The following is a 16,882-nucleotide window of genomic DNA, read 5'->3' as shown; positions in this document are numbered from 1 at the left end:
GTGGTGGTATCCCCGAGTGATGTGGTGGTGTCCCCGAGTGATGTGGTGGTGTCCCCGAGTGATGTGGTGGTGTCCCCGAGTGATGTGTTGGTGTCCCCGAGTAATGTGGTTGTGCCCCCGAGTTGATGTGGTGGTGTCCCCGAGTGATGTGGTGGTGCCCGAGTGATGGAGGGTGGAGTTGAACGGTGGAGTTGGAGGTTGGAGTTGGAGGGTGAAGTTGGAGGGTGGAGGTGGCCCAGAGTGATGTGGTGGTAACCCAGAGTAATGTGGTGGTGTCCCCGAGTGATGTGGTGCTGTCCCCGAGTGATGTGGTGGTGTCCCCGAGTGATGTGGTGATGTCCCCGAGTGATGTGTTGGTGTCCCCGAGTGATGTGGTGGTGTCCCCGAGTGATGTGGTGGTGCCCCTGAGTGATGGAGGGTGGAGTTGGAGGGTGGAGTTGGAGGGTGGAGTTGGAGGGTGGAGTTGGAGTTGGAGGGTGGAGTTGGAGGGTAGAGTTGGAGGGTGGAGGTGTGGAAAAGTAAATTTTGCCATGTTGTATGTGCCTACGAGTTCCCCATATTTTGTTATATGTGCATGATCGATATGCATGTATTCCCCTCTGACCGATTAAAGACGCAATTACAGTTGTGTCCATCTCTAGTATGCCAGTTTTCAGCCTTCGTGAATACAACGAATATCAGGCCTATGTAAAGCTACGTTGCCACATTTTACAGTGTGCACGTTAATTCATTGAATTATCCCCGTTTCTAGGCCTCAAAAGGGCCTGAACTCAGATTCAGCTCCTGTCTCCTGAACCCTCTCCGAGGAGCCCCCACCTGTATCCCTGACCCTTCACTTACTTCCTGCCTCGCAGTGCCCGGCTAGGCCTGGCTCTGCCTCCCAGTCTGCCAAGAGTATGTTATGTTTCTAGTTATCAGTCCAGCCCTCCTTCTCTGCATTCCTAAGCTACTGAATCGCATCAATAGTTTCCGTCATGGTCTAGCCTTTATGTCTCCATGTAAGAGAAATACTGTATTAATATTCATAGAATATTCCTCACACACGCACTACATATAGAATAATGCATGCACCAGTCTTAGTGTCTGTTAGCCTTTACCCTGATAACTTTTGGATTCTATCAACATGTACTATAAACACCAGATACTAGATATGCCTAGGTACATGTCGCTCTGACCCTCCAGACTTTCGTCTCCTCTTCTAGTGCAGAAGTCATAGCCCCCAGTTCTCCCTGGTAAAACGTCATTGCCAGTTTGCGCGCACCACTAGGTTAGAGGTCCCAGCTGCTCAGGTAGCCCCCTCCATGTTTCCGCCCCATTTATGACATATTCTGTTACGTTTACATCACATGTCTATGTATACGCCCTGTACACGCCTCTTGTTACACCCACTTTATGCCTTATCTTTCGCGACTGCTACAAACCCCGCCTACTGCTACGCCTACTATATTGAATGTAATGTATTCTGTTTAACTATAAATATTGTGCACTGTTATTAAAAGTTAGCCTATTCCTGCCCCCGGCAGCTGCCATCCTATTCCCATGCAGGCTGTCCTGTTCCTGTCCTTTTATGCCTGATTAAAGCCTGTATACTTCAGCTACCTCGAATCTTGACTCTTATTTATTGAGCTATCTGTTATTAGAGTATCCTGAAAAATAGAACCGGTAATTAATTATTTATTTACCACATAATGGCGCCCGATCAGGGACTTGCCCTTTCCCCACGCGCCGGAGAAGCCACGCAGGCCCCCTGATCCTCTGCAGCCGTGACGGAACCATACCGGCCACGTGCAGATATTTCTGCTTCAAGTATCCCTCAGGCCCACGGAGGAGACGGAGGTTGCGGTCCAGCATCCAGACGAGGCGGTGGAGGAACGCGGCGAGTCCCGACCAGAGCCCAAGCCGAGAGTCCAAGGTCCGAGGTATCCGGAGGCCCACCTGTAATGTAACTGAAGTCCGAAGTTCGTCCGTCCGTCGTCGTAGCAGTCCAGTCCAGTCCGAGGCCTTCCGTTCTTGCTGCCCGGTGAGTACCGTTGCTGGGGTAGTATCTAGACAGGGTCAATTAATTTGTCTCTGGTCCGTGGGTTTGGGTACACAGATCCAACACGAAGTATCCACCTAGGTGGATGCGGGTCCTGACGTGTCTCTTTATGAGACCGGTAAGTTTCGTACTGTTTTAGCAGTGCATCTAGTCATTCCAGTAAGTTCTGTTCTGTTCTCGAGAAATTCATGTGTTTCTGTTTTCAGTATTCCAGGTAGTATTCTGTCCGAACTGTTATTTTAAATGTTATTTCATGTGTTTTCAATGTTGTGGTATGAGTGATTTGTTTTCAAGTTATTATTGTGTTTATCGTGTATTGTATTTGTGTCCAGATTCCAGTCTAAGTCATGCCTCTGTTCTCGAAGTTATGTCAGTTAAAAACCAGAAAAGGTCTGCTCGAAGAAGCAGTTCCTGTCCCGCCTAGGGACAGTCCAGGTCATTTTATGTATCATAAGCATGGCATAAGTGCCATATTATATCTAGACTTATGGGTCGAGTATACTAAAGATCTAGAAGAGAAATATAGATGGCCTGTATCAGGTACATGGGATGCCAAGTGCATCATGCGAGTAGAAGAAGCATTATGGAAAAAGAAATCCAGACAGTCCCAGAAAGATGCCATCGAGTTATGGCGCAAAGAATCTCATAAAAGAACTGAAAAAGAAATCAGAAAGTCAGAATTAAGTAGAGAATCCTCAGAAAGAGCCCAAGAAAGGGAATTAATCGAAATAGGTGAACGAGTTAAAGCCGAACAGTCAGACAGACAGAGAAATGCCCTTATTAAGGGTATGTATCCTCTTCTTGCCGAAGGCTTGCCGAAAGCAACCCCGGAAGCACCATGTAATTTTCCGCCGACATTGGTTCCGATTAAACTACGTCACAAACCGACCGCAGCTGATATTTTTCTCTCGTCCTATTTGGACGACACAGTCCCAGAATATGCAAATCCTGTTCCGCCAGCTCCTGTAAATAATGTAATTCCTGTTCCTCCAGACACCGGGGCACCTGTTACAGCACCTGTTACGGTACCCCCGGTCCAGCCCGTAGTACAAGTTCCCGCTACATCGGTCACTCTGCCAGCACGAAGAGTATCAGTTGACGATTCTAGTTTAGGGGCCGCGGGGGGAGGTCCTCCTGGTACCCCGCCGCCACACAAACGTGTAACGTTAGTCGAGTTACATGAACGTGCGTTACAGCGTACGCCCAAATATCAGTCCGTTGCAGATATCAGACGAGCTCTCACCGAATGCCGTTATGATCCAGTCCCAGGCGATGATAATATGGTTATATATTCATTGCGTGTAAGACGGGTGACCGAGTATTTGGACACCCTACCGAATATGAAAGAAGATCTAGACAGAATATATCGTTTCATCCGTACAGGGGATGATCCAGAAAGTATTGGCGAAATTATGTCTCTAAGGAAAGCTGAGACCCAGCTCATGCTATTAAAATTTCTAATCAATTGTTTAGTAAGGGAACAAGATTGTCCGACTAAAGATCCGATCGAAATGAGAATTCTGACAAAGTGGAGTGATCATATAGCCGAGGGAAGACACAAGACACTCAGTAGTATAGAGAGTATGTACAAGAAAATTCGTAAGGAAATAATAAGGTTACACGAGAAACGCAAAGCAGCACAAGTAAGCGAGAAAGAAGACAACACTGATACTGAAGAGGTAGAAGACGAGAATACCGCCAGAATAGCGTATGTAGGTAAATCTAGACTTCTAGACCGACATTCACGCCTAGAACACAAGAAAGTTTTTCATCCTCCAGCACCAGAACAAGGTTCTCTTGAGCAAGTATTTCAAGCTACCGATCACATTTTGAAATCACGAATCGGTTATAGTGAACTTAGTACCATGCATGAACAAGAACTAGCCCGATCAGCAGTCCGATGGACTACTGATTCTACCACTTTTCCAGATGAAATAGTGGCACAAATGTTTCTGAAACTGCCCCCAGCCGAGCAGCGACTGGTGGGTATGTATATGATCCAGCACCTCATTACACTGTATGAGGGACAACATTCTGATCCAGGTCCGTTACATGATGTTCTGAACGAGTTGCTCCAGTATAGATGGAAAGGTTTAGGTACCGATTTAATTAGTGTCATTCTAGAACAGCGCCACAAATATAGAACGTTTCTGAATCCGCATTTTGTTCACGTCTCACCCCCAGGAAGTAAACCATTCTACATAGATAGACAGCATCCGTTACGAGAAGTACACCCAGTTAGGACAGCGGGTGGTGAAATGCAACGAGTATTTGTTTACACCCCTATCACAAAGATGGAACTCTTAGAGATGAAGAAATTAATTCCTTGTCACGACAAAGATCCAGCAGGGTTCCATCGAGAATTAAAAGACATGCTCCGTATGGGAGAATACACGTATCCAGATGTCATTAAAATGTTAAAGGTCCTGTTGCCCGCAGGGGTATATGAAAAACTCAAGGAAAAAGAATGGGAGGTGGGAGAGAAAAAGATTGATTGGACAGCTCTAGAAGCTGAAGATAAAATACGAGTACCAGGTACCGGTCTTGGGGACAAATGTAAAGAATTGCCCGAGTTATTGATACAAGTTTTGCCAAGGTTACTAGCCACGAAAAAGGAAGATTGGGATGCAATCTCAGCATGTAAACAGAAACAGGATGAAGACACTAGTGATTTTTATTCTAGATTTGAAAAATGTTTTATTATTAACAGTGGTTTGAAGACAGGTAGCGAGTCATACCCTCATCTTTTTGTTACTAAACTAGTCGAGAATTCAAGCCCACAAGTTAAAAATCGAGTTTTGAAAGTCGAAAGTACCTGGCAAGCTAGTACTCCGTCCCAAATGCTCCAGATGCTCCAGTATCACCAGAATAGAATCAGGGAAGAGCAAGAACACGAAAGGAGACGTATGAAAGACACGAAAATGAAAGTATTAGTTGCACAATCTGTTCCACAAGACAGTCAGAAGAGGGGTCCGAATCAAGCCAGTCATCCTGCAGCTCCCGTTAAAGGGACATGCAATTATTGTAAACAGCCAGGTCATTTTATAAACGAGTGTGCAGTTCTGAAACACAACATAGCTACTGGTAAGACTAAAGAAAGACCACGTCCGCCTAGACAAGAACAAGTTTCACAGACTTCTCAGTCACCCCAGAATGCACAACAGACAGTTCCAGCACCGCAGCCTATCGCTGCAACACAGCATGTTACACAGCAGATGTACCAGTATGCCCAGACAGAGTATCCAGAGTATCAACAGTATTCATGAAACAGCCTAGAGAGGGAGGTAGGCTTGCCTCTCATCGAGATACCTGTAGATCAAGAGGGTCCCTATGTGCACAGTCAAGTATTAGGGAAAGACAGAAAGTTTTTGATTGATACAGGGGCAAGTAGGACTACTATCAGTCATGACGAGGTTCCAGGGGCTCCGCTCTCAGGCTCTAGAAATGTTTCCCTTGGATTTTCAGGAAAGCCTATTGTGAACGAGATTTCAAAACCAGTATCCCTAGAAGTAGGTCCATTGTCCCGAACTACTGATTTGTTACTTACGAAGTCATGTCCAGAAAATGTGTTAGGCATTAAAACATTGAAAGAATTAGGTGCAGTAATTTGCTGCTCCCCAGAAGGAATCCGTTTGTTTTTAAGAGACTTTAAAGGTCACTATGTATTACGCGATTTCGATCCAAGATTATCCAATGTACCGCAGCATTTATGGGCGCAAGGTCCAACTGATGTAGGTTTTATGCAAATCACACCCCATCGTGTGACTCTCAAGCAAGGTATAGTCTTGCCACGAATCAGACAATATAGATTGCCACCTGAGGCTGTAGCAGCCTTATCCAAAATTATTGATGAGCTCATTGCTCAAGGAGTGGTTGTAGAAACTGACTCCAATGTATGTAATTCTCCTATCATTCCAGTCATGAAACGTACTGATCCAAATGCACCTCCAGTATATCGATTAGTGATTGACCTTCGAGAACTTAATAAATGTATCATACCCCAGTATCCAGTAGTCCCAGATATTTCATCCCTATTGACAGCCATTGATTCTGAAGCTACATTTTTCACTGTCATCGACCTCAAGAATGCATTTTTTAGTGTCCCGATTCATCCAGACAGCCAGTACCTTTTTGGTTTTTGTTTAAATGGAAGGAGCTATAAATTTACACGAGCTCCTCAAGGTTTCACAGAAAGTCCTAGTATTTACAGTCAAGCACTTAAGAGACAACTAGACAATATTCACATGCCAACAGACACTGCCCTGCTCCAGTATGTCGATGATCTACTGATCACAGCCCGTTCTGAACGAGACTGCGAACGAGCGTCACTTACAGTTCTGTATTTTCTGGCCGAGATGGGGCACAAGGTGTCCCCTTCAAAGCTCCAGTTCTGTGTCCAGCAAGTGATCTACTTAGGCCACTTACTGTCCAAGTGGGGTAGGCAGTTGACACCAGACCGTATCCAGTTGATAGCGAGTCTTCCACAGCCCAAGACACAGAAGGAGGTACGTGCTTTTATTGGCCTCACTTCTTACTGCAGACAATGGATTCCTCAGTATGCATTTCTAGCCAAGCCACTGATACAGTTAACAACACAGGAGGCAGCCGTATCGACTGTCCTCCCTTGGACATCTGAACATACACTTAGTTTTAATGAATTAAAGAAAGCCTTATGCCAAGCACCTGTTCTAGCTACACCGAACTACAGTAAGCCTTTTACACTTTTTGTCACAGAACGTGATGGTACTGCATTATCTGTTCTCACACAAGATCAAGCAGGACAGTACAAGCCTTGTGCTTATTTTTCGAGCACATTAGATCCAGTAGCCCAGGCTTTGCCTGCGTGCCTCAAGTCAGTTGCAGCCACAGCTCTAGCTATCAGACAAAGTGATTCCATAGTATTAGGACACTCCTTGACAGTACAAGTTCCACACTCCGTGGAAGTTCTTTTAAACCGAACACAGACACAGCACTTGACCATTGCACGTTTAACAGGTTATGAACTGACACTGTTCCAGCCACACATAGAAATCAGACGCTGCAACATTCTAAATCCTGCTACACTGTTACCGTCAGTTACTTCAAATCCTGCCACACATGACTGTGTGGAAGTTATTAACACTATGACTAAGCCAAGACAAGACCTGACAGACATTGCATTACCTGATCCCGACCTGACACTTTATGTGGACGGTTCATGTATGAGAACTAGTACAGGAGAACTAGCAGCCGCGTATGCAGTGACTACTGACACCGAAGTTATAGAATCGCACCGTATTGACATCCTGTCTGCTCAAGCAGCAGAGCTAGTTGCTCTGACCCAAGCCTGCATACGTGCCAAGAACCTGAAAGTAAACATATATACAGATTCACGTTACGCATTCGGAGTTGTACACGACTTCGGAGTACTCTGGCAGGAGAGAGGTTTCATGACTTCTCATGGAACCAAGATTCAGCATGGTCTCCTCATTCAAGCTCTGTTAGATGCAATACATTTACCGACAGCCATCGCTATCATGAAGTGCAAAGCACATACGAAAGTTACTGACATCATTTCCCAAAGGTAACGATCTAGCAGATCGAACAGCCAAGCTTACAGCTCAGACACCAGACATTCCAGTTAACAAGACACAGACATCCACTCCAGAACAGACTACCTGTATGACAGTTAAGGACCCTACACAAGATGTCATAGACATACAGTTACATGCTACTCCCGAAGAAATCAAGAAATGGTCCGAACAAGGAGGGGTCCAGACAGATCAAGGATGGGTGACGAAGGGAAAAGCCACATGGTTTCTCCCCGACTCTATGGTTCAAGTCATTATTAATACCGCACATAGTCCAGCACATCTAGGAGAAAAAGCTATGTTAGACAGTATTCAGAACCTTTGGTTCAACAAGCACTTACGAGCTGCAGCCAAACAGAAAGTCCGTACTTGTATGATATGTTGCCAGTTCAATCCAGGTAAAAGTGTCCCGGTGGAACAAGGTGGATTCCAACCTCCTGACCACCCTTTTGAAGTCCTCCAGATGGATTATATTCAGATGGAGCGATGTCGAGGTTTCAAGTATGTTCTTGTAGTTGTATGCGCTTTGTCCAGGTGGACAGAAGCATATCCAGTTCCAGATTACACAGCCGCGACCACTGCCAAGCAGCTGGTTCGTGAATTCTTTCCCCGCTATGGACTCCCTAGGGTCGTGTATTCTGATAACGGCCAGCCATTCTCATCCGAGTTAATGAAACATGTTTCCCTCTTGTTAGGGTACCAGTGGAAGTTCCATTGTGTGCGCCATCCTGAAGCAGCCGGTCTCGTAGAGAGACATAATCAAACCCTGAAAATCCGTATTGCTAAGACATGTAAAGAGAAAGGTGTAGACTGGCTAGTTGCCCTGCCAGTTGCTCTATTCTACATGAGGATGGTTGCACATTCCAGATCAGGTCTGTCCCCTTATGAGGTCATATTCGGCCGCCCCCCAAATATGTGGGGTACACCTAGACCCCGCAGTATTACAGATGTTTCCAGTAATATGTTGACAGATTACCTAGCTTCCTTGATGTCTGCCCTACACTCTTGTCGTTCACAGGTTGCCGATGCATTCCCAGACAATACTGAAGTGAAACCGCATGAGGTCATTCCAGGCGACCTCGTGTTGGTCAGGAACTTTGATCGTTCAAGCCCGCTGGAGCCCCGCTGGAAGGAGCCACGTCTAGTCTTGTTAACCACGAGGACGGCGGCCAAGCTAGAAGGAAGAAAAGGCTGGGTCCATCTGTCCCATATCAAGAAATTCCATGGACTTCGTGAAAAAACATTTGCAAAGAACATTTCTAAGGACTGCCTAAAAACAAACTCTGAACTCAAGCCTCCCCTGTTAGAGGAAACTCCGCAACAGGAGTATAAAAAGAAACTCAGGTCTAGTAAAATAAGTCAGCCAGTTTAATTGTCTAAGTCCCTCTCGGGTGAAACGGTTAGACAGGTCCCTGACATGTATGAGATAGACCCCCATAGTGAGAGAGTTAGTCTAAACTCTATACGATGTATCGTCATTCTAAGTTTCCTATTGTTTCTAAGTTTGATGGTTACCTGCACAAGTTATGCATTACATTTATGTTTTCCAATTTCGCATATAAATACGTTTGCTAATGCTACAGTAGAGCACACATTTAGTGATCTACCTCCTCACGAGCTATCCTATCGTCTTGCTATGCGTAATAATACATTCATCCGAATGTTACACTATTCACACCAGACCAGCAATGCCACTAATTGTTGGGTGTGTGGTCGACTCCTCCCTTTCCAGACACCGAAGGGAGTTCTGCCACTCTTTCCTTATCCGTTTTCACATAATGGTTCGTGTGGAGCATGGTCCATGTTAACGTCATCTTCAAATGATATGTCCCTTCTGAATAGAACATGTTTTCCAGACAAGCAAGGTCTCCCCCATAGAACAGGGTTAGATCTAGAAAATGAAGTATATAATTTAGGTAATTATTCTTCGAATTTTATGATATTGAATGTTCAGTCTGATACTACTCCAGACTTACCTGCTATTTCAGTACTACCAGTCAAAGGCGAATTATGTGTCAGAAAGAATGGTTCCGCACATGTAGGACATAGTGATTGTACTACTACTGTCGAGTAAAGTGACAGTGGGAAATCTATTTTCAAAGCCTCACGTCATTCTTATTTTGTGTGTGGTCAGACCGCATATGTTCGTCTGCCCCTCGATTGGGATGGAACATGTTACATTGCCTTCCTACTGCCACCAGTTTTTCTAGCCCCATCTGATTATCACAGAAACACACATCTAGTACACGTCAGACATAAAAGGGAGATCGAGTCCCCAATTGTCGATCAAACTGAAACTACTCTAGAACAATATCAAGATTTCAATAAAGGTTTCTTCTTCTTTATAGGACCTATCCAGAATAGTAAGTTAATACGTAGACTAACCAGAACCCTTGAAGCAGTAGTGAATGAGACTACTTCTGCTCTAGGTAACTTAACCGAAGAGCAATCTGCTATGAGATTTGTTGTGCTCCAAAATCGTCTCGTTCTTGACGTCATACTGGCCGATAGAGGAGGAGCATGTAGAGTCATCGGATCTAGTTGCTGCATTTTCATTCCTAATAACGCGCCGTCTGTTTATTCAGCTATAACCAGACTTCATAAAATTGCCAATCAGTTACACCAGAATCCAGGCACCTGGACATGGTCCGGTTGGCTCTGGAGTATTGTATCTGCCTGGGGATGGAAAGTATTGTCATTTCTAGGTATTGCAGTAATGATCCTATTCAGTTGCTGCCTCTGTATACAATGTGGCCCTGCGATTTGCGGCATGTGTGCTACCTCTTGTATTCCTAGTCCTAAGTCCCGTTCCAAGACAATTCGAGACGAGCAAATGATGCTATATGAAATGATAGATGGTATCATGAATATTGATGTTTCCTGATGGAAACGTAGGGCACAAGGAGGGAATATGGAAAAGTAAATTTTGCCATGTTGTATGTGCCTACGTGTTCCCCATATTTTGTTATATGTGCATGATCGATATGCATGTATTCCCCTCTGACCGATTAAAGACGCAATTACAGTTGTGTCCATCTCTAGTATGCCAGTTTTTAGCCTTCGTGAATACAACGAATATCAGGCCTATGTAAAGCTACGTTGCCACATTTTACAGTGTGCACGTTAATTCATTGAATTATCCCCGTTTCTAGGCCTCAAAAGGGCCTGGACTCAGATTCAGCTCCTGTCTCCTGAACCCTCTCCGAGGAGCCCCCACCTGTATCCCTGACCCTTCACTTACTTCCTGCCTCGCAGTGCCCGGCTAGGCCTGGCTCTGCCTCCCAGTCTGCCAAGAGTATGTTATGTTTCTAGTTATCAGTCCAGCCCTCCTTCTCTGCATTCCTAAGCTACTGAATCGCATCAATAGTTTCCGTCATGGTCTAGCCTTTATGTCTCCATGTAAGAGAAATACTGTATTAATATTCATAGAATATTCCTCACACACGCACTACATATAGAATAATGCATGCACCAGTCTTAGTGTCTGTTAGCCTTTACCCTGATAACTTTTGGATTCTATCAACATGTACTATAAACACCAGATACTAGATATGCCTAGGTACATGTCGCTCTGACCCTCCAGACTTTCGTCTCCTCTTCTAGTGCAGAAGTCATAGCCCCCAGTTCTCCCTGGTAAAACGTCATTGCCAGTTTGCGCGCACCACTAGGTTAGAGGTCCCAGCTGCTCAGGTAGCCCCCTCCATGTTTCCGCCCCATTTATGACATATTCTGTTACGTTTACATCACATGTCTATGTATACGCCCTGTACACGCCCCTTGTTACACCCACTTTATGCCTTATCTTTCGCGACTGCTACAAACCCCGCCTACTGCTACGCCTACTATATTGAATGTAATGTATTCTGTTTAACTATAAATATTGTGCACTGTTATTAAAAGTTAGCCTATTCCTGCCCCCGGCAGCTGCCATCCTATTCCCATGCAGGCTGTCCTGTTCCTGTCCTTTTATGCCTGATTAAAGCCTGTATACTTCAGCTACCTCGAATCTTGACTCTTATTTATTGAGCTATCTGTTATTAGAGTATCCTGAAAAATAGAACCGGTAATTAATTATTTATTTACCACAGAGGTGGAGATGGAGGGTGGAGTTTAAGGGTGGAGTTGGAGGGTGGAGGTGGAGTTGGAGGGTGGAGGTGGAGTTGGAGGGTGGAGTTGGAGTTGGAGGGTGGAGTTGGAGGGTGGAGTTGGGGGGTGGAGTAGGAGGGTGGAGTTGGAGGGTGGAGATTGAGGGTGGAGTTGGAGGGTGGAGTTGGAGGGTGGAGTTGGAGGGTGGAGTTGGAGGGTGGAGTTGGAGTTGGAGGGTGGAGTTGGAGTTGGAGGGTGGAGTTAGAGTTGGAGGGTGGAGTTGGAGGGTGGAGTTGGAGGGTGGAGTTTGAGTTGGAGGGTGGAGTTGGAGGGTGAGGGGGGAGTTGGAGGGTGGAGTTGGAGGGTGGAGTTGGAGGTTGGAGTTGGAGTTGGAGGTGGAGTTGGAGTTGGAGGGTGGAGTTGGAGTTGGAGGGTGGAGGGTGGAGTTGGAGTTGGAGGGTGGAGTTGGAGGGTGGAGTTGGAGGGTGGAGTTGGAGGGTGGCGTTGGAGGGTGGAGTTGGAGTTGGAGGGTGGAGTTGGAGGGTGGAGTTGGAAGGTGGAGTTGGAGTTGGAGGGTGGAGTTGGAGGGTGGAGTTGGAGGGTGAAGTTGGAGTTGGAGGGTGGAGTTGGAAGGTGGAGTTGGAGTTGGAGGGTGGAGTTGGAGGGTGGAGTTGGAGGGTGGAGTTGGAGTTGGAGGGTGGAGTTGGAGGGTGGAGTTGGAGGGTGGAGTTGGAGGGTGGATTTGGAGGGTGGAGTTGGAGGGTGGATTTGGAGGTCGGAGATGGAGGGTGGATTTGCAGGGTGGAGTTGGAGTTGGAGGGTGGAGTTGGAGGGTGGAGGGTGGAGTGGAAGGTTGAGGGTGGAGTTGGAGGGTGGAGTTGGAGTTGGAGAGTGGAGGGTGGATTTGGGGGGTGGAGTTGGAGTTGGAGGGTGGATTTGGAGGTTGGATTTGGAGGTTGGAGTTGGAGGGTGGAGTTGGAGTTGGGAGGTGGATTTGGAGGGTAGAGTTGGAGGGTGGAGTTGGATGGTGAAGTTGGAGGGTGAGGGTGGAGTTGGAGGATGGAGTTGGAGGTGGAGGGTGGAGTTGGAGTTGGAGGATGGATTTGGAGGGTGTGTTTGGAAGGTGGAGGGTGGAGTTGGACTTGGAGGGTGGAGTTGGAGGGTGGATTTGGAGTTGGAGGGTGGAGTTGGAGGGTGGATTTGGAGTTGGAGGGTGGATTTGGAGGGTGGAGTTGGATTTGGAGGGTGGAGTTGGATTTGGACGGTGGATTTGGAGGGTGGAGTTGGAGGGTGGAGTTGGAGGGTGGAGTTGGAGGGTGGAGTTGGAGGGTGGAGGGTGGAGTAGGAGGGTGAGGGTGGAGTTGGAGTTGGAGGGTGGATTTGGAGGGTGGAGTTGGAGTTGGAGGGTGGAGTTGGAGTTGGAGGGTGGAGTTGGAGTTGGAGTTGGAGGGTGGAGTTGGAGTTGGATGGTGGATTTGGAGGGTGGATTTGGAGGGTGGAGTTTGAGTTGGAATGTGGATTTGGAGGGTGGAGTTGGAGGGTAGATTTGGAGGGTGGATTTGGAGGGTGGAGTTGGAGTTGGGGGTGGATTTGGAGTTGGAGGGTGGCGTCAGAGGGTGGAGTCGGAGGGTGGAGTTGGAGGGTGGAGTTGGAGGGTGGAGTTGGAGGGTAGAGTTGGAGGGTAGAGTTGGAGGGTGGAGTTGGAGGGTGGAGGTGGAGTTGGAGGGTGGAGTTGGAGGGTGGAGTTTGAAATCAGGTGGATTGCGGGTACAAACTCAATTACTGTCCTGTCTCCCATAAGCATCTCTGTGATTGAGAGGCATGTGGTTTCCTACATTGGCATGTGATTTGTAGCAGCGCGTTTAATGTCCTAGGAGCTTTCTGAGGCTGTCACAGGACTGAGGGCAGGCAGAGCAGGAAGTACGGGGGAACATTTGCTGGGAAAGAGTCTGTATGCGAAAGAAGGAGACATGAGCAGCACACACATGGCCTGAAAGAAACATCATGCAGGTAAAGGGTGGACACACGGTGCACTGGACACACGGTGGCCTGGCGTAACACAAGTGCACCATGTGCCCACCAATTACCTGCAAGTTCGAGTAGTGGAGAGACACACTTGTCGAGTGCAGTACATGTCTGAATCAAAACTCCTCTGTAGGAATCTAGTACAGAAGACTGCCAATAATTATGAGGAACAGGGTGAAAATGGAGGCTAGACAACTGCCTGCAAAAATATTTAAGATGCATATTATATCAAACTAAAACAAGGCCCTTACTGTAAGAGAAGTGTCGTGCTGGGTTTTGTAGTTTTACAGGGGAAGCATTGGATGGGTGACATGCACAAGAAGGGGCACTTACTGATTGTGTCCCGCGGAGGGTACGATAAGAGACAATAAATGGAGCTGGCTTTGCTGTGCCTGAACTAGGGCCAGCTCCCAAGACCCTCGAAGGGGTGGTTGGGGGGGGGGTGGTGGGGGGGTTGGAGGAGTCATGCTTGAGGCACGGCTTGGTGTACATCTGTGATAGTTGGTGGAGATGCTGTCTGCCAAGAGGAGCACGGGGGGGCGGAGGCACCCTGTTGTGAAAAGTACGAAGCCTAGGGGCCTCTGGAATCTGTGGGGCAAGATAACTAAGTCAGAGCGGCCTGAGAGGTTTGTAACCCGCTGTGGGATACAATTATGTGAAGCAGGGAATCTAACTGGAACATGCAGTGCAATGAGTGAGTGTTCCAAAGGTGAATCTTAATAACGGACTCGTAGTTGTTCAGTGTGGCACATGAGTGTCGTCAAGCAAAGCATGGTGAGTGCCATAACTAGCATAGCAAAAACTCAGGGGAGACCATTAAAGCTCAGATGCAACTGGGCTTATTTCCAGGCTATCATCAAGGAAAGAGCATGCCATAACTAGCAAAAACAAGTCTTCGCGGCTCGATGCTGTTTGGGAGGTGGGAGGGGAAGTAGGAGAGGGGGGAGTGATAGGGATGAAAGCGCTAGCGGCCACATGCTGGCAAATGGTGACCTGCAGAGCGCGTGAATGGGAAGAGCGGCCGTGGGAGGTGGGAGGGGAAGTAGGAGAGTGCGATGTGCACGCGGAGGGTGGGGAACCGCAGCCTTTGAAGTGTGATGAGGCACAGACAAATGGTGGTTTGTGACGTGGCTGGTTTGTGCACGCGCATAGATCACATGAACTGTGTCAAATCCGCCGTTGGTAGACTGTTCTTTTGCCCTTACTATAATCTCCGCCAGCAATGCGCAAGCGCATTGGCAGGCCGAGACCTAAAAAGTATCCCAGACCCACCTTAAGCAGTATTGTGTGGAAAGCCATAAGTGACCCAAGAAACTCCCAGGCTCATGATTACCTACACCTGGCTCTAACCACTTTTAAGGTAGAGGATCTTTGGACCTTAACCCTTCCACAAACAGCTTTTAATAGAGCCATAAATTAAACAGGGATAAAGATCTCATCCCACAACGATAAAGCTGTGGTGTCAAAGAGATCTCATGCTTGGATGATAATAGGCTCATATGGCCTTCTAAAACCCCAGTCATACCTAGGGAAACAGTTTGGGTTAAAGTCTAAGCTCAAACTGCTGAATTTTCAGCTAGGCAATCTCTGTACTCGCTTTAATTTACCCGTCTGGAGGAGAACTTCTTGTGAGACAAAATGCCGGCTCTGTACCTACTCAAAGAAAACATTTGCCACATCTAGTGCACTTGTCCAGCTCTAATGACAAAACAAAAAGGTCTGTTGAGGCCGTACTTCTGTAGTAAAGAAATACGTACGTGTCGGCAGACAACCATAGCCTGTCTTCAAGTAGAGGACACTATGTTCTGCGGGAAATTCCTTACGTTTATGTGCATTGCAGACTCGAAACTAAACTCCCAAAGACAGAAATATAAAGGAGAACTTCATTACTATGATTTGACACTGTCTGCAAATTTACTGAGACATCAATTTACTAGACATTGAGCAAGAATTGAAATGCCTATGTCACTACCAATCACCTTGCAAGGCACCAGTCAATTCAGGATCATGCAGTATGTTCTTTCTTTTTGCGGGACACGTAACACCCACCATTAAGCAGTATGCACTACCTGTTGCCCTAAGTATTAAAATAATGGCCTGTTATGAGCTATCATTTCTCTCTCTTGGCACAGTTTTCCTTATATGTTGAAATTAAATCAAGTCAAAGCACTGAGCACTTTTTCGAGAGTTGCCCTTAGTATTAACATTAGTGACCCTGTTAGTATTTGTCGTTTCTCTCTTTTGAGATCAGTATTTCCCTGTATTTTGAAAATTAAATCAAGACAAGGAACTAAGCACTTTTTCCACAGTATCTGCACTACTATTCATATCACATATTATGTCTTGTCATCTTCCTTTTCTGGCCCAGTATTTCCTGTGTAATGAAACTGACACCAAGCCAAAGTACCCTGCATTTTTCCTTGAGTGTTTACACTAGCATTGCTATCACGTTTTATGACCTATGTAGTATATTTTTTTAATCTGGTACTGGTGCTTAGTAGCATCAAAATTCCTACAACCAATGAAATACGCAAAACTTAATGAAATTGTGATTTTATATCAATTGTAAATGTAATTAACTGAACGATAAAAGATTATTGATTGATTGATTAATATAGATAGTTCCTAAATATAATCCCTTACTATGCATCCAACTCCTTTATGTCAATTATCCAATGATCACCGTTGGTGCGTGGTATTAAATTGCACATTTCCATTAGTTAAAGCCACTCACTCGCGCCCATAAGTGAAAGCATTCAATTGTATATTCTCCCTAATAGGGAGGCCCGCACTAGCATCCATAAGTTCCTGAGAGTCCCAGGGCCTTATTTTGGCCTCTTGGACCCCTATTTACATGGAGTTACATTCAACATGTTCCTCATTGATTAAGACCCTTCATTTGCATCCAAAATGACTGTGGACTCAAAGTGCAACCTGTTAATAAGACTCCAAAGTGCTCCATGCTTAATTGTCCTGCGTAATCTATGCCAATTAATGAACCCAAAATAGAGTCCCTCTAGTGCATTTCACCTAGTCCACTTCTATTAGAGGGCAATTATTGTTGGATGTCTATATTTGTTGCATTTTGCTGTTCTTCTAACACCGCTTTCATGAATTTCAATAGACTTCCTGAAAGATGGCATGATTCACCTTTTAAGCAACC

The 16,882-nt window shown here is 46.1% G+C and overlaps 1 protein-coding gene across 1 annotated transcript in view; it reads left to right on the top strand.

The window, feature by feature from the left end:
* The window catches only part of MYOM3 (myomesin 3), a 451,709-nt gene that overhangs the window by 338,867 nt on the left and 95,960 nt on the right, over nt 1-16,882 (top strand). The gene's annotated exons all lie outside the window — the stretch shown is intronic.

This window comes from Lissotriton helveticus, chromosome 3_1, assembly GCF_964261635.1.
Source record: "Lissotriton helveticus chromosome 3_1, aLisHel1.1, whole genome shotgun sequence".
NCBI lineage: Eukaryota > Metazoa > Chordata > Amphibia > Caudata > Salamandridae > Lissotriton > Lissotriton helveticus.
Note: the sequence above shows the minus strand (reverse complement) of the source record. Positions and strands in the feature narration are given on the sequence as shown.